Genomic DNA, 22,920 nt, shown 5'->3' with positions numbered 1-22,920 from the left:
TCTGGGTCAGTCGCAGATACAGCTTCCGGTTCAGGTAAGCGGCCATTGCCGATTGCGAGGGATGAGTCTGCACCCTCTCGAAGGGAAAAACTGGGTCAACATGTCCCTCTGGCTATCAAGGAAAAGATATGGGCAGGGGAGTATATAAACATTTTCTCGTTGCTTACCGATCATTATGAGATGGAGCATGTTAAGAGTCAAAAGGAGCTCATGCATCCGAGTGTTTGGCGCGCAAAGATGGCCGCCTTTAAGGTACATGAAAACATTGGTAATTGGGGCAAAGCATGGGGGGTTTTTACATCCATCTTAGGTGAACGTAGACCCGAATTACTGCCCGAATTACCGATTTATCAGTCACGGATCATGGGTTATTCAGTGTCTCATGAGGGCAACCATTGGTTTTGTTACGACAATGTTTTCAGAAAAGCAAAAGAGCACGATAAAAATTTAACTTGGGATTGTTATGATTCTGTGTCCTGGTCCAAAATGGAGGATTCTGGTATGTTGAAGGTGCCATTGGTAGGGAGTTACGTGGGTGAGTCCTCCCGCCAATATGCGGGGACGCCCTTTCGATCAGGTACGAGTAACGACAATCACTCGAGGCCGACCGGCAGCGCAGGTAAAAGGGGTGTTTGTTGGAACTTTAACAGGGGGAAATGTACTAGGCCCCAGGGGTCATGCAAATTTAGGCACGAATGTGGGGGGTGCGGGCAACCGTCCCATCCTGAGTCCATGTGCAGAGCCAAAACGGGTGATAACGGGGGTAGAGGGGGCGCCAAACAGGTCTGACATAGTCCGAGGGGCGCCCTTACCTACTCCGATTGATACCATGGCAATGATTCCCTGGCTCAGTGAATACCCGGATCACGCTTCCGCTGGGGTGTTACGGGACGGTTTTTCGTATGGTTTCCGCATCCCGGTGGGGGAGTTCCAGGGTATAGCAAAATGTAAAAACCAGATATCGGTCTTACAGCATACGGCCGTGGTACAGGAAAAGATCGGGAAAGAGGTGGCTCGAGGTCAAGTCGCCGGTCCATTTAAGGTGCCACCAGTTGCTAACTTTGTTTGTTCCCCTTTAGGGGTGGTCCCCAAGAAGGACCCGGGTGAGTTTCGGCTGATACATAACTTATCAGCCCCACGTGGTCTTTCCGTAAACGAGGCAATAGACCCGGAAGTGTGTTCGGTGCGGTACGCATCCTTCGATGAGGCCGTAGCCATATTGAATCGCCTGGGGCCCGGAGCGCTGATGGCAAAATGTGATATCGAGTCAGCGTTCCGGTTGCTCCCGGTACATCCAGACGATCAGCGTCTCCTGGGTTTCATGTTTCAGGGGCACTACTACATGGATAGGTGCATGCCGATGGGGTGCTCTATATCGTGTGCCTATTTCGAAAAGTTCAGTTGCTTCCTGCAATGGGTCTTCACAAGGAAGACGGGGTTTAAAAATGTTATGCATTATCTCGATGACTTTTTGTTTCTGGGGGCAGCAGGGGATCCAGACTGTGGACAGGCTTTGACTGCATTTGGTGTCTTGATGAATCAATTTGGCGTGCCATTGGCACCGGGTAAGACTGTGGGTCCCTTGACTTGCCTCGAGTTTCTGGGGATCGAGCTCGATTCCGAAGAAGGTTGTTTTCGTTTACCAGATGACAAAGTGTTAAGATTCAGGGCATCCTTGCAGATGTGTATAAGTGAGTCTAAGGTGAAGCTACATCAATTACAGCAATTGGTGGGACAGTTGAATTTTGCCCTGAGAGTTATACCGATGGCCCGCCCCTTTTCCCGCTCGATCGCTCAAGCCATGGTCGGCCTGAGGGAGGGTCATCATCGCACAAGGCTCTCGGTAGAGGTTCGCCAGGACATGCGCATTTGGTTGGCATTTCTGGCGGATTTCAACGGTCGAATTGTCTGGAACAAACCGGCCGTGTCCTCTGAGGAGCTGGGGCTGTGGACAGATTCGGCAGGGAGCATTGGTTTTGGTGCCATATTCGGCATACAGTGGTCGGCACAAAAATGGCCGGCATGGTGGCATGATAGTGGTCGGACGAGCAACATTGCTTTCCTAGAACTTTTCCCCATACTGGTGGCCCTGAAAACTTGGCCTGAGGGGTTCAGGATCACTCGGTGGTATTCTGGTCTGATAACATGACCGTTGTTGAGTGTATCAATAGCCAGGCAGCACGATGCAAATGGATTCTGAGATTGCTCAAGGAAATTGTGTTATTATGTATGCAATTGAATGTAATATTTAGGGCACGACATGTCCCGGGGGTGATGAACCAAGCGGCTGATGCGCTTTCTCGTTTTCGTATGCAGGCCTTCTGGGGTTTTCTGCCCACAGCGGACCCGGTGGCAGCACCCTTTCCCGAAGCTCTCTGGTCTCTCGGTGCCCAGAACTACAGGACCTCGTGGGAGAGAGTTTAGCACCCAGGACGAGGAAGGCATATGAAGGGGCGTTCCGTTCCTATTGGGCCTTTTTGGGGGCGGCTAGGAGGGAGCTTTGGGGTCAGGAGGAGTTGGTAGTCAAATTCCTGCTGTCGTTACATCACGCAGGCAAGTCAGTGGCTACGGCCCACAGGCATCGGGCCGCCATTTCTTTTGTGGCTAGGGCTCATGGGATCCAGGACCCGACAGCGTCTTTCATTGTACAAAAAGAGCTACGTGGGTGGCAACGCCTTGAGGGTCGCAAAGTAGATGAAAGGCGCCCGATAGGTTTGGATAGGTTGGCCCTGTTATTATCTAAACTCCCTGCAACATGTTCATCCCAGTATGAAACGGTGTTATTTCGAGCCGCCTTTACGCTGGCATTCCATGGGGCAATGCGAGTAAGCGAACTAGTGGCGAAGAACAAGCAGGATGTGATGGGGGGACTGTGCCGAGAGCACGCTCAGATCAGAGGGGAGACGATGACTCTCTCGTTCGTCAGGTCCAAGACCGATCAGGGTGCAAGGGGTGATTGCACAATCATACGGAGGATTCCTGGGTCCTCCATGTGCCCGGTGAGTTGTGTAGAGGAATATTTGGCACACAGAGTGGCATCATGGGGGGGGACCTTGTTGAGACACGCTGATACCACCCCACTGACAAGGTTTCAGTTTCAGCGGGTGCTTGCGATGTCGATTACTGCTGCGGGCTTGAACCCGGGCGAGTTTGGGACCCATTCCTTCCGGATAGGGGCTGCTACAGAGGCTACAGCCAGGGGTCTGAATGTCGAACAAGTTAAACGTGTGGGGCGTTGGTCCTCCAATTGTTATAAGAGGTATGTGCGGTTGCACATGTTGTGAAGCTGTAATGATGTACTCACGCTTCTTGTTTTTGTTTGGTTTCAGTTGCGCAAGCCTATGAGGCGGGGCGGACTATGCAGTCGACCCAACACCGGGCCAGCGGTCAGACATCACCGGCTGTGAGAGAGGAGGTGTGGGTCGTGGGCCACTCATACGTGAGGCGTGCCGCGGACGTATTCAAAGCAGGTGATATGGTTCACGTGGCTGGGGAATACGGGTACAGGGTGTCCTTCTACGGAAGGGGCGGTCTCTGTATTGACCAGTTTCAATCATTTTTCGAGGGTTTGCTAGGGCGGACGAGGTCACCGCCGTCTATAGTCATAGTACATCTTGGAGGCAATGATTTGGTCACCACTGGTAGACGACTTCTTCTTGAGGCGATGCTATCCACTGTAAGTTGGTTGGCGAGGAGAGTTCCAGGGTGCACGATTGCATGGTCCCATATGATCCCACGAAAAGTGTGGCGGGGGGCTGTTTCTGTTTCTGCTCTGAATCATTCAGTGAGAAAAATCAATAACAAAGTGAGTAGATTGTTCCGTTCCAATACACTGCATTCAATTTCGCATGGTTGTATTACTGGTGACAGTATGTATTTGGGGGATGGTGTTCATTTGTCCCGGGTGGGGAACGAGTTACTCATAGGGGACTGTATAGCTTGGCTAAAGACTTTGAGACATGACCTTTAGGTAGGAGTGTTGTGGGGGGTCCGGATAGCCGGTCAACTATCCGGCCTGTGGCGGTAAGGTCATGATCGGTGAGCACTAATTGGAAGATCCCTATGAGTGGGCGTCACCCATTACGGATGGGAGCGCTCGAGGGAGGTGGCCATTGGCCCCTCAACGGGGTAGGCGGCCCCTTCTAAGGATGGACCGCCGAAAAGAAAGGAAAGGCGGTCAAGGCCCCTTCCTGGGTAGGAGGGGCTACAGCCCCCTCCTGGAGAATTTCCCGGGGCCAGGTCATCTGCGACGGCAGATGTGGTAAGTTGTGTGGGGTTTGGAGGGGGGTCTACGCTACCTTCTAGATACCTCACACGAGTCCTCGGACGACCTTCAAGTGGCGTCGAGTTTATTGGGGCCCCCGTCAAGTCAAGGGAAATTGGTAGTTGCACTCGAGGTACTCCTCTGTGCGGTCGCCCCTCACAAGTGAGGGGGATATTTCTGGGTTAGGGATCTTGACACCGGTTACGACCTTGCCGTTGGCCCTTAAACGTTAGGATGTACAATTTCAAAATTTCAAGCTAAATGTTTTGTAGGATGTTAGTTCGGCTAGGAGAACCTTTGTATTAGAGAATATGTTAAGGTTAGCCAAAACATCGCAATGTGGTCATGAAATTGTACATAATATGAAACTGTTATTTTAATGTTTTAATTTTGTTTCATATTTTAATAAATACGGCCGGGAGGGTCACTCCCTCCCGTCTTCCAAAAGTTCAGAACTGTTTCCGGTTTCCCATCCTTGGGGATTGTGTTGAGAGGGGGTGGCGGGTATCTCGGCCATATGGAAAGGGGCGACCATTCGGTCCCCCCGAACGTATGGTGGAGTACCACGATCCCCCCGGGAAGCCATCTTGGGCGGGAGGCGAGTCTCGGCTGGTATGCCCGTAGTGGCGTAGCCGGGGCGCGCCTTTTTCCCGCCCTAGAGTGGGCTGGCCTAGACACTGACGCGGCCGGCCACGCCCTCTGGGCAGGCCGAGGCGGGTTTACACCCGCCCTGAAGACGGATAAAAGGAGCAACAAGCCAAGGAAGCATCCTCTTGTTCCTGTGCTCCGAAGCTGCACCCCTCGCTGCACGTGAGCTCGAGACGGAACGAAGAGCCAATTTTGACCCACCCACCAGCCCCTGAAGACAGCAAGTGGTTTTGAATAAAGTTTGATGTAACTCTTATTTGGTTTACAGGTTCGGATTATTATCGTGATAAACTTGGAATATGCAATAAAGAAAGGTCAATTTTGTGGTATATTTTGCAAATAAAGTTATCTTGCTCTAGTGTTGATCAGTAGCATGTTATTAATAAAGTTTGTCCTACTGTCTTTTAGTAATTTAGCCTTTTAGTTTAGAACTGTCGTATTTATTTTGGTCGGGCGGTAAGGTCATGATCGGTGAGCACTAATTGGAAGATCCCTATGAGTGGGCGTCACCCATTACGGATGGGAGCGCTCGAGGGAGGTGGCCATTGGCCCCTCAACGGGGTAGGCGGCCCCTTCTAAGGATGGGCCGCCGAAAAGAAAGGAAAGGCGGTCAAGGCCCCTTCCTGGGTAGGAGGGGCTACAGCCCCCTCCTGGAGAATTTCCCGGGGCCAGGTCATCTGCGACGGCAGATGTGGTAAGTTGTGTGGGGTTTGGAGGGGGGTCTACGCTACCTTCTAGATACCTCACACGAGTCCTCGGACGACCTTCAAGTGGCGTCGAGTTTATTGGGGCCCCCGTCAAGTCAAGGGAAATTGGTAGTTGCACTCGAGGTACTCCTCTGTGCGGTCGCCCCTCACAAGTGAGGGGGATATTTCTGGGTTAGGGATCTTGACACCGGTTACGACCTTGCCGTTGGCCCTTAAACGTTAGGATGTACAATTTCAAAATTTCAAGCTAAATGTTTTGTAGGATGTTAGTTCGGCTAGGAGAACCTTTGTATTAGAGAATATGTTAAGGTTAGCCAAAACATCGCAATGTGGTCATGAAATTGTACATAATATGAAACTGTTATTTTAATGTTTTAATTTTGTTTCATATTTTAATAAATACGGCCGGGAGGGTCACTCCCTCCCGTCTTCCAAAAGTTCAGAACTGTTTCCGGTTTCCCATCCTTGGGGATTGTGTTGAGAGGGGGTGGCGGGTATCTCGGCCATATTGCTTCTAGGTGTAAGATGTGTAGGCACTAATGATGAAAAACTGGTTGTAGACCCAAACCTCAATATTTCCATTAAAGGACACACAATTCAATTGTTGGTTCACACTGGTGCATGCATAACGATTTTCTCTCAAGATTTCTTTGAAAAAAACTGGCATAGTAAAGTCTTGGCTCCTCCAGCCATTTTAACTGTAGCATTTGAAGTTAACAGAGTAGATCTGATTGTTATTTCTGGGCCAATATCAAAAGTGTTGAGGAATCAATTAGAGGTCAAGTATATGTAGCCAGAAAAGGAATCAAAGTTCTAGGTCTAATTTACCAGGCTGAATTTGGATTCACAATAAGACCTGGTTTAGGCCAACCTATCACTTTTGAAAAAAAGATATTGTGTTCAGTGAGCGACAGCAAAAATGTGTGGGATGAGAGATTTTGCAATGTATTTCAAGATAAATTCAGGAAGATTTAAGATTTTCCCTATACTATTAAATTTAAGCAAGGCTTTTTAACCAAACAGAAACTATGCAACATTCCACTGAGTGCAAGGAGAGACCTTGCTATGATGCTAAAATATATGTGTGCACAGGGCATCATTGAGAAAACAGATGCAACACTATGGTTGTCTCCCATAGTTTTGGCAAAGAAAATATCGGGTGAACTTCGTATTTGTGTAGACATGAGAAGTGTCAACTAAGCCATATGGGTTGATAATTATCCTCTGCCTAGAATTGAAGATTTAATAACTAAGGTTGTACAGTGTAATGTGGGCAAGACCGGGGTCATGCTTTTCGGAGATGCCCCGCTCCTTTGGTCACCTGAGTGGTGGCCTCCGGACTTAGGCTCTGCTCCCTGTCCTAAGGAGACAGTGAAGAACCTAGTGGTCAAGCTTGATCAATCCTTGATACTCAAAGACCATGCCACCCAGGTAACAGGTTCCTGTATGAGGGTCATCGGACTATTAAGGAGAGTGTTCCCATACTTAGCAGATAGTCACAGGAAAACTTTAGTGCAGGCATTAGTGATCAGTAGGTTGGATTACTGTAATGGGCTCCTTATCTCTGCCAATGAAGAACAGTTAGGTAGGCTTTAAGTAGCCCAGAACACAGCAGCGAGACTAATTCTGAATGTACCAGCTAAGTCTTCATCTCATCCTCTGTTGAGCAAGTTACATTGGTTGCCTGTTCGTCAGAGGGTGAAGTTTAAGATTTGCTGTATTATTCACAAATGCTTGTTTGGTGCTGGTCCTAAATACCTTTCTGAAATATTCAGACCTTATGAACCAGGCCGCTCCTTACGCTCTAAAGATCAAGCCCTACTTCAGATACCCAGGATCAAAAAAGAGAGACAGGGAGGTCGAGCATTGTCATATAAAGGCCCCGCGCTCTGGAATTCCCTGCCCCTTACCCTCAGGCTAAATCCCAATCTGACTGCATTTAGGAAATTCCTAAAAACCCATCTGTTTCTGACCTGGTAATGTCCCACCATTCCTGCCTGATTGTCTTTATGCCTACCAGTTTATTGTAAGAACGCAAGCGTGGAGATACCCCTTCGGGGGTCGAATTCCTGCGCTATATAAGACCCAAAATAAATATATAAATAAGGTTGGTCAGTCCAGGTGGTTCAGCAAACTGGATTTAACAGCTGCTTACCAGCAAGTTCAACTAGCTTAGAGCCCCCATCATCTAACAGCCTTTGTAACTCCAGATGGACTATTCCAATTCTGAAGAATGTCTTTTGGCATAGCTTCTGCTGCAGCCATATTTCAGAGACTAATGACAGAAATGTTCAACGGTATGAAATTTGTTGTTATCTTCCTTAAGACTGTTTTAATAGTCCCAAATAAAGAACATGAAGATGATTGTGCATTTAGCGATGTATTGGAAGTGTTGGAAAAAAGGGGTGCCAATCTGCGAAAAGATAAATGCATATTTAAAAGAAGAGAAATTGAATATTTGGGCCATGTATTTTCAGAACACGGTGTGAAACCCACACCTAGCTTAGTGAAAAGCATAGTAAATGCCCCTGCCCTCACAAAATAGAGAACAGCTACTATACTTCCTAGGTCAATGTGAGTTCTACGCAAAATCCATGCAAAAAATGTGCTACCATCACTGAATGTTTCAAGGTTTTACTAAAAAAGGGGGAAGAATTTGTTTGGTCCAAATTGTGTCCGAGCACTTTCAAGAGAATCAAAAAGGATATAACCTTGGCACCTGCTCTTCAATCGTTTGTAGAAGGCAAAAGCACAATTGTCACTGTAGATGCATCTGAATATGGGTTAGGGGCAGTACAAAACCAGTTAAATGACACTCGTGAAACAACTGTGGGTTTTGCCTCCAGGACACTACATCAAACCCAATGCAAATATTCTGTCGTAGAGAAAGAACTTTTGGAGTGTGTGAAGCGTAGAAAAGTTCGGAGCATATTTGTGGGGGTGGCCATTTATCTTGAAGACCAATTATCGTCCTTTGGTAGACATCTTATCAGGGAGAAAATTGAAATGCCCAACTGATTGAATTGCTAGACTATCTGCCAAACTATAGGAGTTTACTTTTCTGTGGAGTACATATCTGGTGGGAAAAACACTAGAGCAGACTGTCTCTCAAGACTACCCATTGAAGATTCTAGTGAATACGATTATGAGTCAGAAATTGAGGAATGCTTTATCGTCTATATTGGTGATGTCAGCATATGCAAGAAAGAGAGTGAAGGGATACAAGCTGTGAATTTTGATTTTCTACTAAAAGAAGTCTTGCAGATGGTTGAATAAGGTTGGCTGAAAGAGAAAAACTTGTCTGACGATTTACAGGTATTTTGGAAGGTTTCAGATGAATTATCAGTAGAAAGTGGCAAATTAGTGCCTGCTGATAAATTGATTCCTCCCTTTTGTTTCCGCCAATGCATAGCTGAATTGGCACATTCGGGTCATCTGGGCTCAACGGCTACCAAAAGAAGAATGAGAGAAGATTTTTGGTGGCCAAAAATGGATAATGAAATTGATAGTTTTGTTCAAAGATGTGAGGAATGCAAGGTGAGTGACAAACTGTTGAGAACTGAAGGTACAGTTCAGTCAGCTGGTAGAGCATGGCAGTGTGTGGGTATAGATTTTCTAGGACCTGATCACGTTCTTCTCAACTGTATGAGATACTTCATTGTCATGATAGATCATCTATCCAGATGGGTGGAGGTTAGAGGTGCCAATGAACCTACAACCAAAAGTGTGATAAAGTTTTTCCAAGATGTTTTTGTCAGAGAAGGAATTCCTGGGGAGATCTTGACTGACAACGGTGTTCACTTCAGTTCTCTGGAAATGATGTCCTCTATGGATAAATGTAGTATTAAACACATTAGGATACCGCTATATTACCCCCCCCACCCCCCGGAGCAATGGCAAAGTTGAACGTTTTAACAGAGTTCTAGTTGAATGCATACAGTCCACATTAAGATGCAACATGGATGTCGGAAAAGTGATCAAATAATTAATTTTGTGTTAAAGAACGACCTCTCACAGTGTAACGACAAAGACTCCTTTTGAACTAATGCTAGGCAAGAAGGCTGACACAGGGTTGTGCCCTTTTTGGAAGTCTAAGCTGTTCCCCAAGGACACACACGCAAGTGAGTCTTGAGGTAAAGCGAAAAGTAAATGTAATTTATCCAGTGCCATGAGAGTGGAAAATGCTGGAAGTAGTATGAGCAGAGTAAAAGTTGGTGATTGGGTATGTGTTAAAAATTCCTGTTTTGTTGGGAAAGGTTGTTTCAAGTTTAAAGAGCCCATAAAAGTATGTGAACTAAGAAGGAATTCAGCCAAATTGTCTGAAGGAAATTGGTGGAACACTTCTCGTATAGCACTAGACCCCAGTGGTTGCAATGATGACCAACGCAGTTATGAATGGTCAGACTACAAAATTAATGGAGGGGACATGCATAGAGTTTTGAGGAGGAGTGTTCGCCCTAAGTTAGCACCTAGCAAGTGACAAGATTTTATCTGTGATTAAGTTCTTGACTCCCATCTTGCGATTTCCCTTTGTTCAACTTTGGAGGGATGGGAAGGGATGTATTGATATTTTGTTTGCTATTCTATTAGTTATTATTTCTGTTAGTTATTTTTACAAATTTTATTATGTTTATGTAAAGAACCTTTGTTCAACCAATGTCATTGTTATTGCATTTTCTACAGCATTTGTTGTTTGCTCTTCTTTGTAAAAAGGGAAGAAGTGTGGTGATGTATGTCTAGAGCACTGTACCGTCAAGGAATGCTATGACATCTTTGGGATTCCATGTCGGGCAGTTGTCCCTGGTTCCCAGTAGGAGAGACATGTCATCTGACTTAATAAACACGTTCAAACCTCGAAAAACTTGTCAGCCCCCTTCTTCAGCTTCTCAACCGCAGGCTGCACAAATGCAGAGATATTTTTCTAGCACAAGAGTCTTTCATTCTATTGGGACTATATGTTTGGGTTATTTGGTGTTCAACATTTACGTTGTGCTCCCACTTTTCAAAAGAAAGTGAAATGAAGGGCAGAGAGCCCAGTTAGTATCTTGTTTCTTTGGCTTTGAATGCAGGATATGAATTAAGACCCAAAGTCCCAAGATAACAGGATTAAATTCAGGTTTATTGTCTTTCACAAAACAGAGCACTGAAAGAAAAACTGCAGTGCTGCATGAGCAGGGCAGAAAATAGAACAGCACCATATTTAGCAAGAGTTGCCTACTGAAGACATCAACTGGGGTGCTTTCATTAACTCTGGCTGACCTGCATGACACAAATATTTGCAGTGGTTTGTAAAACAATTGGCCAAAAAAAGCCTACTAACCCTATTTTTCAGAGAAGAGTGCTGCCTGGTCGCAAAACGCTATAATATCTCTTAAGGGTTGTATGTGCTATATAAGTACAATTACATTACAATACCATATATAATACACACTAATACCATGACACTGGTTAGACCGTTGATTATAGTTCATTATGAGTGAAAAATAATTTCTTTATACTGATTGACATTCTGACTCTCACATAAAACAAAGCTCTATGCGTCATGTCCCTCACCGAGTACTGCACAGTTTACAGCAATAAACAACCCATTCCCAACTGAACATAATAACTTAAGAGATCTTCCACGTGCCGCAGGCCAATGGAGGACTTTACTGTAGTCTACCACTGTGGGTTCCAACTAGCTTCATACTGTGATCTCTTCTTGATATTTCACAAAGACTTCAGATAAGGGATTATATTGCCAAAGTCCAGCCCAGAATATCTCTGATCCATTTCTTCCTCCAAATCAGAAAAATGAAAATTTCCCACAGGTAAAGAACTTTTTTTTTATCTACTAGCCTGGATCACTCACAATTATCAATCATGCATTCAATTCAAATGAACAGGAATGGCAATACAGTGAAGATGACATAAAAAGTAAAACAATTTATTTGCTTACTAAATATTTATTATTATCATAAAAAGTAATCTAATAATTTCTATTTTCAATTCTATGCATAATAAAACCACATAAACACAAATATCATATTCACCAGGACTTTTTTTAAAACAAAGCTCATACATTTAGCTTTTAACTGTTAATGTAACAGTACAATTATGAGATGTTGAATTATATACAATTGTGCAATGCTAATGGGTTAAGTATACTTATTCTTCTTTAACGTGTTTCAGTGGAAAAACCAACTTCTTCAGGACTAACACATTTATATTCTGCCAAAAAGTACAATGGTGACAAAAATGACAGACAAACAGAAAACAAATATTACCAACAATACATAGTATCAATTCCTCTTTTAAAACACGCAATACTCTATTTAAAATTAAATTTGTCATAACCACGACAGAAACACATGTACATAGTCAAACAAGTTCACAGTGCACAAAAGTCACTTCCTGTACTGTATAATCACAATCATCAGTTCTTCTCTTCCCATTTGAGTGGCCCGTCCTTCATTCTTAGGAAATTTAAAGTGTAGAAAATGCACTTTTTAGTTACCATGCAAATAGTAGTCATCAAACATATACCTTCCATTACACATCATGGCCCTCTTATTCTTCAGCCTACCATTCATACTTTAAACCTCCTGTCCTACTATTCTTACTGACATGATTCCCTATATAACACTTACATTATATAAGGGAGTATATATCACCAACCTATCTATTTTGTATGCAATAGTCATGCCCACGGTCTGAATCATGGATAGAACACTTTAAAAAACTCTTTATTGTATATATCTCTAATTAAATTCTGTATGTCTTCAGTTCTCACACATATGTTTAAGGCAAACACCTCACAATACGCAAAGGATTCTGATGCGGTTAAAATGTTGTTCCTCAGCGGATCCGCTCAATAAGATGGCTTTCCATCTCTTTTCTAAATGAAAACATTTTTTTATGTATGTTAAAACAAAATATAAAAAACCCAAACGTATCAAAATTGCTTAATGATTCACTCAAATTGCAAATTTGTGAGCTCACCATGTTCTCATCTCTAACAGCGAGGAGTACAAAATTTAACCCAATGACCATGAATCCTCCTCAAAGGGGGTTATGGGGAATAATCTGTGTGTACTATATGTAGAGCGCTGGGAACTGTAAATATGAATATAACGTATAGTATTACAAGAATTACCCTCACCATTCACTCTCAAATATTGTCCCAAGTCGGGGCTGTCCTGCTCACCTCCAATTCATCCTTAAATTGCACTTTCCCTTGCTGGGAAATAAGTCGGGAAACCTTCAGATTGAATTGCTGTTGTGGGTGTATTTAGCTGGCCTCAATAGAAACACTCCGTATTTGAGGTATAAACATATTGAGGAAAGGAATATTCAGTATCATTCAATTAATCTCCTATATGAAAAAGCTGCTCTGTTTTCATAGCTGCTGCTTACCTAAAGTAACATACCCACGGGCACCGCCTCACTACTCGCCCAGCAAAGGAAAATAAGTGCTGAATTTCCTGCTATGTATCAACTCCAGTGCGCTAGCGTCACTGTTTCTTACGCTATCTAACAAGAATCTCAGAAGTGACAGCAATGTGGGATTGCGATCTTAAACAATTGCTTACTAATAAACAAAGAAAGTTGACACATCTTGTCAGGCCATCATGGGGAGATTCGATATCTCACCGCTACCTGTGTTCCATGAATTTAGGCCAAATTTGGGCATTGTACACTTAACCTTTGCACACCTTTCGGGGTTTGTGAATATCCTCACGGGGCTTTCCCATGTACCCACATACCGGCCCCTATTTTTCAGGAAAAATCTAGATGGGGTCGATGTGGGAGCCCTCTTAACTTCAGAAGTAAATACATTGTACGCTCAAAAACTATGAATTTAGCTTAAATACAACAGACCTGACAATTTAGCCAAATATTTCACCATGCTAGAAGGGGACATAGCCTATGAGGCTGAAGTGCCTTACATTGAGAGCTACCTCAGAGGTACTCTTTCCCTTCCCCCACCAACCCACATTCCATAATAAAACGAAAAACGATAGCTTGCTGAGGCTACCACCAATGTCCTTTGGTGATTACACAACACTCAATAGATATTGGCAGCCCAAAGCCTCCAAAAAACGAGCTGGAAAACCACTGTGTGTAGTGGTTTTTAACTTGTCTTTCCTGACACCGTGTGATATCGTGTCCTCACTGGGAGACTGTGGGAAGGAAGCCAATACCGTGTGACACATGGTGGCACCGGGTGAGTTGGCAGGTCTGATACAATCACCAAGGGACTAACCAATAATGACCTAGATGGTATGCTTTTAAATTTAGTAAAAAACAATCAGATTTATACCCTAACTAGTGTAGCTTCATACAATTCACGCCTGCTCAGGGACATAAACATTCTCAGAATGTTGAACGCAGTTCAGTAATCATCTGAGACAACTATGAAAATAGGAAATACCAATAAAGAGACCAGCAGAGGTGCTCAGACCTGCCAGTACACTGAAGCCCATACATTGCACACCTATCCCTCATCCATCACGCTGCTAAGCTCTGTGTCCATAAGACACTGACCACACCTCCGTGGTCCTCACGCACAACATGGAAACAGTTCCCATACAGGATTTAAAAAAACAACACCCTTCCAACCATACACCCTTCATAGTGTAGCATGCTCCTCCTATTTAGATAAGCACTCCAGTGCCTCACATATGGGTAGTAAGTGTGATATAAATGTTGCAATACATTACAATTGACATAGAGCATTGAGATCGTGAAAGCGGGAACAGCGGTTGGGTATCCCTTGCACGCCTTCTTCCCTGCATTTAAGGAATCCTGCCTTAATATTCATATTGAGGAAGGATTTATTTCTGCCTAATGCTCATTTAATGGAATGGATTTGTACATCCTTTAAGGAGAATAATATAAGTCGCATCACAAAGCAGTCAAAGTGCAAAAACATGTGGGGCATATGTACAAGCCCCTATGTCCACTGGAACGTCACTTTTTGTGACGTTCCCGTGGCGATAGGGGCCTTGTCTTGTTTACAAGGCAGCGTTAAGCCACTTAACGTGGCTTAACGCTGCCTTGTATATAAGGCACCCTTTTGCGCTATGTTTAGCATGAAAGGGATGTGCAATGGGTGTTGTAGTGTGCGTTCCACCACAACACCCATTGTATTTGATGCTGCCCCCTATGTACAAGGGTGGCGTACATAGGAGGCAGCGCCAAAATTAAGACCAGACCAACAAGACATGAGGACCTTTTTGAGCAAATGTGCACGAAAAGGGCCTGACTTGATTCACAGCCCGAGTCACAACATCAAACAGTATGGCCAAATTGTATATAGAATGTGTTCTGGGAATTCTGTCATATAGTGCCCCTAAATTTACTAATTTTCTTAAGATATAAGAAGAAGACAGGTGATTTGCTGCTACATCGGTTTTGTTAATAATAAAATAAATATAGTAATAACAGTAAGAATGTTATTGTACATACCTACAAATATAACAGTACAATGGCAATAATAACTGTACATATATTTTATTACAATATAGTCTTCTGTATGAAGTCAAACACTGCGCTCATTTTCACAAGAGATATTTTTTCGATACATGAATAAGTTAATGCTCAAATTAGTATAGAGCTGAGTAGAATGAAAAGCCATGCATAAGCATAATGTTTGCTAGAAATACCCCGTTTCTACTGATTCAGGTAGAAGTCGTGCCGACTTGTGCTGTATTTTAGCACCCTAGATAGCTCGAAGTGAGACCCAGCTGTACAGGAAAGTTCAAAAGAAGGACAGTCTGTCTGTAGTGAAAGGTTACTGTCTGCGCATTGCACGAAGTAGATGAATATAAATGTCAAATGTGTCAGTAGGTCAATCACCTGCATATGTATTGGAAACCTACTGAATTGTTTGTTCATTTCAAACTAGTATCATTTTAGCGACATCTAACAGCTCTAATAGTATACTGCTGAGCTCCCCAGAGCTGATGGTGATGGTATACAAATATTTTGTCTGGAGTCATCAACAATAGCCAGGAATTTAGGATGTAATTTGAATGATAATAGCCCTATTTAGGTTTCTGATGAATCTCCTTCAACAGTGGTATGGTATTTAATATTATTAGGTGCCTTTATGCCAATGTTTCACAGCGTAAAAGACTAGTCCAATAACTTTATAAAGTGTTGACATTCTAAAAAATAATAGAAATAAAAATGGGAAAAATATAGTGACTCAAGAGGAGACCCTAAAAAAGGAGTCTATCATGGGCGTTCGCAGAAGTGTTTCCAGAGGGGAGCGCATTTTTAACTTCATCACCATCCTCCAACATGATTGAGCACAAGTATTAAATAAACTTTTGAAAAATGTAATAAGACAAAGAGCTTAAATAAACAAAGAAACCGATAGGGGGAAGAGAAAAATCTTGTGAGGTGCCACAGCAGACGACCTGGCAACAACAATGAAAGAGAGGAAAAAACTAAAAATGGCTGGAAAAAAACAAAAAAATTGAAAATCAGGTAATGTGGTTTGAGAGAGATCCACATCAGCAAACCTTTCAATGATGGTACAGTGGACGATTTTCCCATATTCAAGCGCTAGTAGGATCAACCTCGCTAAGCCACAACATATCAAACATCTATCTACTTGGACGGAAACTCACAGAGGAGTGTACAGAGCATTGAATTCTTCAAGATGGTCGGTAAGTTGTTCAGACATTATTTGCTTTGCCTTTTTTTCAAAGTGAGTAACAGCACCATGATATCAGAGTTATAAACATTTGGAACATCCAAACCATCTTTTGAAGGCAGAGGGCTAACAACACTGGCTTTTCAAACTTTGGGGACAAGTCCAGCTGTGAACAATGCATTGATAATATTGGCAATTTAGTAGACACTGGCAGTAGATGTTTCTTGTAATATTCTCACACAGCACAAGTCATTGGGAAATCCAGGTTTCAACATGAACAGAAGAATGCCTACCTCCTCTTTAGAGTCAGTGGAAAAGCAAGAGAGGGAAATCTCAGTGGAGAAGTAAAGGTCAGGTGCAGGAAAACAAAGAAAGCAGGGGACTGATAAATGGGTAGGTTTTAGGTGTACTCTGCAAGTCATTGAACATGGAAGTGGTAGGGCTACATGTCCTCCAATGCACACCTCTTTAGAACAGAGGAAGAGACCAAAAGGCAAAAATAAGGATGGACATAATGGAGTTCATGGGTTTGGTGAGAAGGAGTTCTGAGAGACTTAAGAGTTACATTCAGCTAAGAGTAGGGGGGCAAGAAAATGGAGGACGAGCTTGAGGCTGTATTTTACGTTATTTAGGGGCCTTGCCCATTTTAGGGAAGAAACCGTGTTTTGAGTTCACTTAATAACAAGCATTGGCATAGCCAAAAGGTCTCGCTTTTGGGACCTCATAAGTATTTTGTTATGCAGCACAATATCCTTGGTGCAACAACATCAACTGTTGCATGGCTAAACACTTATAAGGTCCCAAAGGTAAGACTTATTGGCTATGCCAATGCTTGTTGTTCTTGGAAGTAGACAGCTTGTCATGCCCACATGATCGACCAGTTCACACAGTCAGGGGTATGGTCTGGAATGCGATTTTGGTGCACAGGATGAAAGTTCCCTATTATGGGCACCTCCTGAGAATTATACAGGCTTGAGATTGGTTGATAGTTCTTCCTTGACTGCACCTTTCTGCAATGGATATTCTAGTAACTTACTTTGACTACAGGGTTTCCGGAGGGGACACTTTTGCACAACATACAGCAGTTGGTAACATCTTGCACTAGGCATTTAGACACATAACTGTTATGCTCTCCTATTCAAGATTTGTATATACCCAGATCAATTGAGTGGCCTGTATGTCATTTGAAAAGAACCTGTTCACTGCCATGAAATGTATCTGAGGGGACCTGGGAAATCGATGGAGTGCAATTAAAAGTAAATTTCCACCCATAAGTTGAGATATTCTGGGAGGCTTCATTCCTTCTTCATGGGTCACCATGGCCTGTTAGTCTGAAGGACTCTTCTATGTATCACTGTGTCACTGCCTACCCTTGTGGCCTCCGTCTTCACCGGCCTGCTGCTATGGATCACTACTTGCTTCCCCCTGGTAGACAAGGTTGAGGTTAATTGGTGGCTTCCATCCTTTATTCATTTCGTTCTGCAGTGGGGAAGTCATTAGAGCCTGCTTCCCTTGCCAAAATGTTTTGTTATATTACATTATGTTTTGAAAACCACTATCATCTGGAGGCCTGCTGGCAGTAATGGGACCGGTGTGTTACGAAGTTATCAGAGAAATTATCCAAAGATTTGGCCGAAAAGCAGAGTTAAAATACGTCTTAAGAGCAAGTGTGAACGAAAAGATGTGAGATGGAGAGGGAGACCTTGTAGAAACCGCAGAACCATGGTCGAAGAATGGAATTAATGTATACATGGGTGAGGGATAGGTTATAAATGGGTGAGTGATAGGTTCTAGACCTTGCCTCATTTGAGCCAGTGGGTGAGGGGATGCGCACCTGCACTCATTTTTGGGGACCAGTACTTATATTTCTTTGTCAGACTTTTATCCAAAGCAAGAGTAAAAAACACACAAAGAGCAAAAGAGGAAGAACAAAGCCGAAAAAAGTGAAGAGTGAGAGAATGGGACAGGAGGTTGTGGAACAAGGAAACAGGCGGCGAAATCAAGACTATGCAGCCATGGCTTTCAGCGTGCTGACATACAGCAGCTCCTTCTGAGCAAAACTGTGAGCCTGGGGCTTCTACTTACAAATTAAGCACTGGTCCTAGAGGAGTGTATGTTCTTACATAATGAGAAACAAACATGGGAACAGTAAGTGGTGATAGAACTGTGGATGCGGGAATTGATGAACCAATCCCATAAAATTTGAAAGATTTTAGTAGGAAAATTAACAATAGAATCCCTTCATATGTTTTGCGTTTGTTATCATTTAGTATGTTTTTCGACACAGACTGTTAAATATCAGGCACCCGTTTCTGGCAAACTGCTGTAAATATTTTAACATGATGACCTCTGTTTTAGTTTTCTTTCTGTGACTGCCAAGTGAGGAAATGTTCTAATTTGAACCGAATCTCCCCGCGTAGAGGTGTATGAAAGGGGAACATTATATCCAGTTCAGAGATTAATTCGTAAAAAAGAAAAAAGTCCCCGTCCCCAAACATTTGTTAGTGGCCAGTCGGCCACTACCACCACTTGCGTGGGCTATTGGTTCATAAGCACCTTCAGATATTGTACCTGCAGCTCTACTTTGGTTGTGGCTGACGATCATGGTGGTGTTTCTCTCTTCAAATATATAATGTTGTCAATCATAGGAGTTAATCTGTTTTCTGAGTCGGAAGGGAACACCTAGATTTATTTCTTTTTGCCTGCTCCCCACAGAAGCAAAAATGGTTACATTCTGTGTCTGTGAGCTTCGAACACAACCAAAAAACGAAATCGGTATTCGTCCATTGTGTGGCCAGAGACGTGCCATCAGGCTTTGGTGTGTGTGAATGATGCCTTTAGAATTGCCATGACCTGTGGTGTAAGGACGGGTAATGACCAGATCCATCCAACGTTGTCTGGCTCATTCCATAAGTATTGCTGCTCCTACGGAAAATCAGATACAGGCCCTGCTGCACTGAATGAATAAACCCAAGTAAAATCTCTCCTCTGTTAAAATAACATAAGAGGAAATGTAAGCTTGTTTCTCTACTTGAAGTTCTTCCTGCCTGCCTTTGGTTTGATTAGACGCCTCCTTACTATAATGAGGCCCTTGAGAAGTAAAGACACAAATTTGCATCTTTTACTTTTGGGTAACGGGGCCCAACCTAGGCAGGGTTCCAGAATCCACCCCAGACGACAAAAGATGCTAGAGTAAACAAAACAGAATTGTAATTTTATAAATAATAATAACTACTTCTCTGTCTCCGTTTTTTACTATTCTCCCTTTCCCTTATTTGGAAGTGAGCAGAGCCCATTGTTATGTGAGGTCACTCTGTTTTTTTGTTGTGAGCCCTGCAGAATGCTCTGCGTTTCATTCATGCAGGGGCAGGGCTCACTTCACACCTCACACCAGTTCAAGTGTCTGCCTAATGCTGTTATCATGCAGATGCAGCGATTAAGCTAAGTGAAAGAAAAACCCTGCCCTGCCCAGTCTGCAGCACCTAAAGGGTTGTGGTGTCATGTTGCTGTTTAACCCGATGGCATCCAGGCCCAGGAGAGCCCACCCCACCTCGCCTTGTGTCACAGTTCACCAAGTCTGCAAACCCAAATGGAGGGGGCTTCCCACCTGTAACCACACTGCCCATGCCTAGCGCTGGCCCTGACTGAGAACTCACCGGCGATCCGGGGGGCCCTCCCCTGCAGACGCCCATGGAATCTATACACAATACTAGATGCAAGTTACGTAACTAACAACAAGCTTTAAGGGGTTTCTTGAAACTAAGTAAGGCAGGTTTCTGTGTGCAGTGATAGCGGCAGAGAGTCTCCCAATTTGGCTGTGGTCATCGAAACGACTCTGTATACATATTGTACTGTTCTAGAACTTGCAGCAGTACCTCATGGCCAGAGCTTAGGGTTATCGCTCTGGGACGTACCATTCAAATCTGGAATATCTCCAAGACCCTGAAAATCAAACTCGATCTATTGGACAGCCATTGCAGTGATTGAAGGATGATGGTTATGTTACAACGCAGTGACAGTTCACTAATCCAAAATGCTGAAGCCTTTTATAGCAGCTACCGTCACTCAAGCAGCTTATTTTATGCTGCAACATAAATGCACTCCATTCCACACTAAACAAGGATGTAGATAACTACAAATGGAACATTAGTAACAGACTAGCTCTTATTGCTGGTTTTAATCAAATCAAGCTGAGTCGCAGGAAGCGACAGACGGTTGAGTCCGGATTGAGATCCAAGAAAACGCCGCATTTTTGGAAGATAAAGTACACGGCTGCTACAGCGCTAGTTGAAGGTTCGGAAGATAGAGTTCCCAGAACCTCCGTGCGATAAAGAACCAACACAAGTCCATCACATGAGACAGACACCAGGCAATTGTTTTGACGTCGGGTCATGCTACAGACAATCCAAGCTATGAGGTCCTGATGAGAACTCCCCACTTAATAGGAGTTCGAAACGCGTAGACCGTGATTTCTACACCATAAGATCTTCAAAAACTCATATTCAATTTAAAAAGTTGTTTTGAACAAAAATACTGTTATCTATGGTGACGATTAAATGTATCAATGAAAATTGAATTGTATATAAAGTTTGATAGTTGGGTTTGTGTGAGTGTGTGAGAATGTATACTGGATTGTTGATCAACAGGGGATGAAAGTAGAGTATGAATTGATGCTAGTTTTTATTACAAAATTGTTCTTTTTGTGTGTATTGTTGCAGCTTATCAATGTTTAATCGGCTAATCAGAACCAACAAATGAACTTGAAAATGTATTAATAAAAAAGGTGATGTATTCAGACTGAACTACAAGTCTTGTCCGTACATTGAGTTTAATTCCAATGTTGAATGAATAGAGGTGTTGTACTGAGGTGACAGTATTAGCAATTATTTAGTTGTTGTGTTGTTAGACAGAGGCTTGGCCTTACTGTGGGGAGCCCACACCCAGTGTTGTTTTCCGCTCATTTGCTACAAGCAGTACATGTCAAACAGGAATCACTAAGTCACACATATCACACACCAATAAACTAGTGATCCCGCCAACACATCATGCAGAACCAACTGTCACAGGTGATCAAGGATATGCACTCTGCCCTTGGATGATGACACCCCTCCAAACCCCGAACGCACAGGCCCAGAGGCAGTACAATTGGGCCCACAAACGCACCAGGGGCATTGCGGAATTCACATTTGGAGTGTTGAAGTCACGTTTCAGGTGACTTGACATCACAGGTGGAAGGCTCCAGACATTGTGTGCAAGATGATCGTTGCATGTTCTGTGTTGCACAACAGATGTGTTACCACCAATACCTCCTGGCTACAAGTGCCAGATGCATCAGACGAAGATGAGGAAGATGAGGCAGGTGGACCACACCCCACTGCAGCTGCAGCAGGAATAGCCCATAGGAACACCTTCATTGACAATTTCTTCACATGAGCACGTCACATTGTGACAGTCTTTACCAATTATGGGACAGTACAAAATGACCACAGGCACAGCATGTGCAAACAAATTCATTACAAAACACATTCCCTGAGTGCATGCCACTCCTCTGTACAAGCACATCACTCTGACAAGCTTAAGTGCAACATGTAGGGCGAACAATATCAGAAATTGAAAATAGATGGGTGTGTCACCTCTGTACAGAGAGGCTGGTAAGGATGTCATGTATTTAAATTGCTTTTTCTGTGTGTCAAAGTTAGTAGGAATCCCATTCATCAGTGTTTCACATGTGTCCCAAATCATTACATATAGGCTGTCATTTGTGACCTACAATTGACAACAGGGCTTATATTGGTGCAGAGATGCACCCTATGGCTCAAGTCCCACAACATGAGCAACATGGACGTAAGGGGGAATCACTGCCTGTACCTTTGTCCATGCTTTCATACTTAATTAATCATAGACATGACACATCTGTGTGTATTAGAATGTATGATTCACGCTCAGTGAACTGTTGAAGCTGTCTTAGTACTGGACCATGCAGACAACACTTTACAATGTTGCCCCGTGGAGGGCCAGCCAGAGTCCTTTAAGGATTGACAAGTTACTCGGATGGGGAATAGTCCAGTCCGCAGGGTGATTGCTGTGTCATTGTTAAGCAAACAAAATATGGCAGTCCATGTCGAGGTCCAAGGTTAGTGTCGCAGAGTGTATTGGGGACAGTGGAAGGTATTATTCCAGGTCATGATGCAGAGGGCAGAAACAAGCAGAAACAAGCCATATGGCAGAGATGAGTGCTACTGCTTCCTTCTTACCACTAAGGCAGATTCATCCTCATCTTCGTCCTCTGACGTTTCATGTGCCTCACATGTGGGTGGTGGTTTTTGGTCTGCAGCACTGTGTGACACTGATACATCAGGGGCCAGAGATGTGGATGTAGAAGTAGCTGCAGCATTCATCTGCGCAATGTCTTGTGGGTTCATTCCCATGATGAGGATCTGCAGGGCATGGAAGATCCCATCTAGAGCTTTCTCGTGTTTAGTCATGGTAGCCATTCTTTTCGCCTGCATCCACTCCATGTTCTCCATAACCCTCCTTATGTTTCCCAAAATTTGCGAATGACATCCCTGTAGCCACTCTGACTAGACAGTTATTGTTGTCTCCAAGTCATGACTCCAGCGACGCCAGCCATGGATTGTTGGAGGGCATGGGGTGGA

The sequence above is a fragment of the Lissotriton vulgaris genome, chromosome 7 (assembly GCF_964263255.1).
Source record: "Lissotriton vulgaris chromosome 7, aLisVul1.2, whole genome shotgun sequence".
Classification (NCBI taxonomy): domain Eukaryota; kingdom Metazoa; phylum Chordata; class Amphibia; order Caudata; family Salamandridae; genus Lissotriton; species Lissotriton vulgaris.
The sequence above is the reverse complement of the archived record's forward strand: the minus strand, read 5'-3'. Positions refer to the sequence as shown.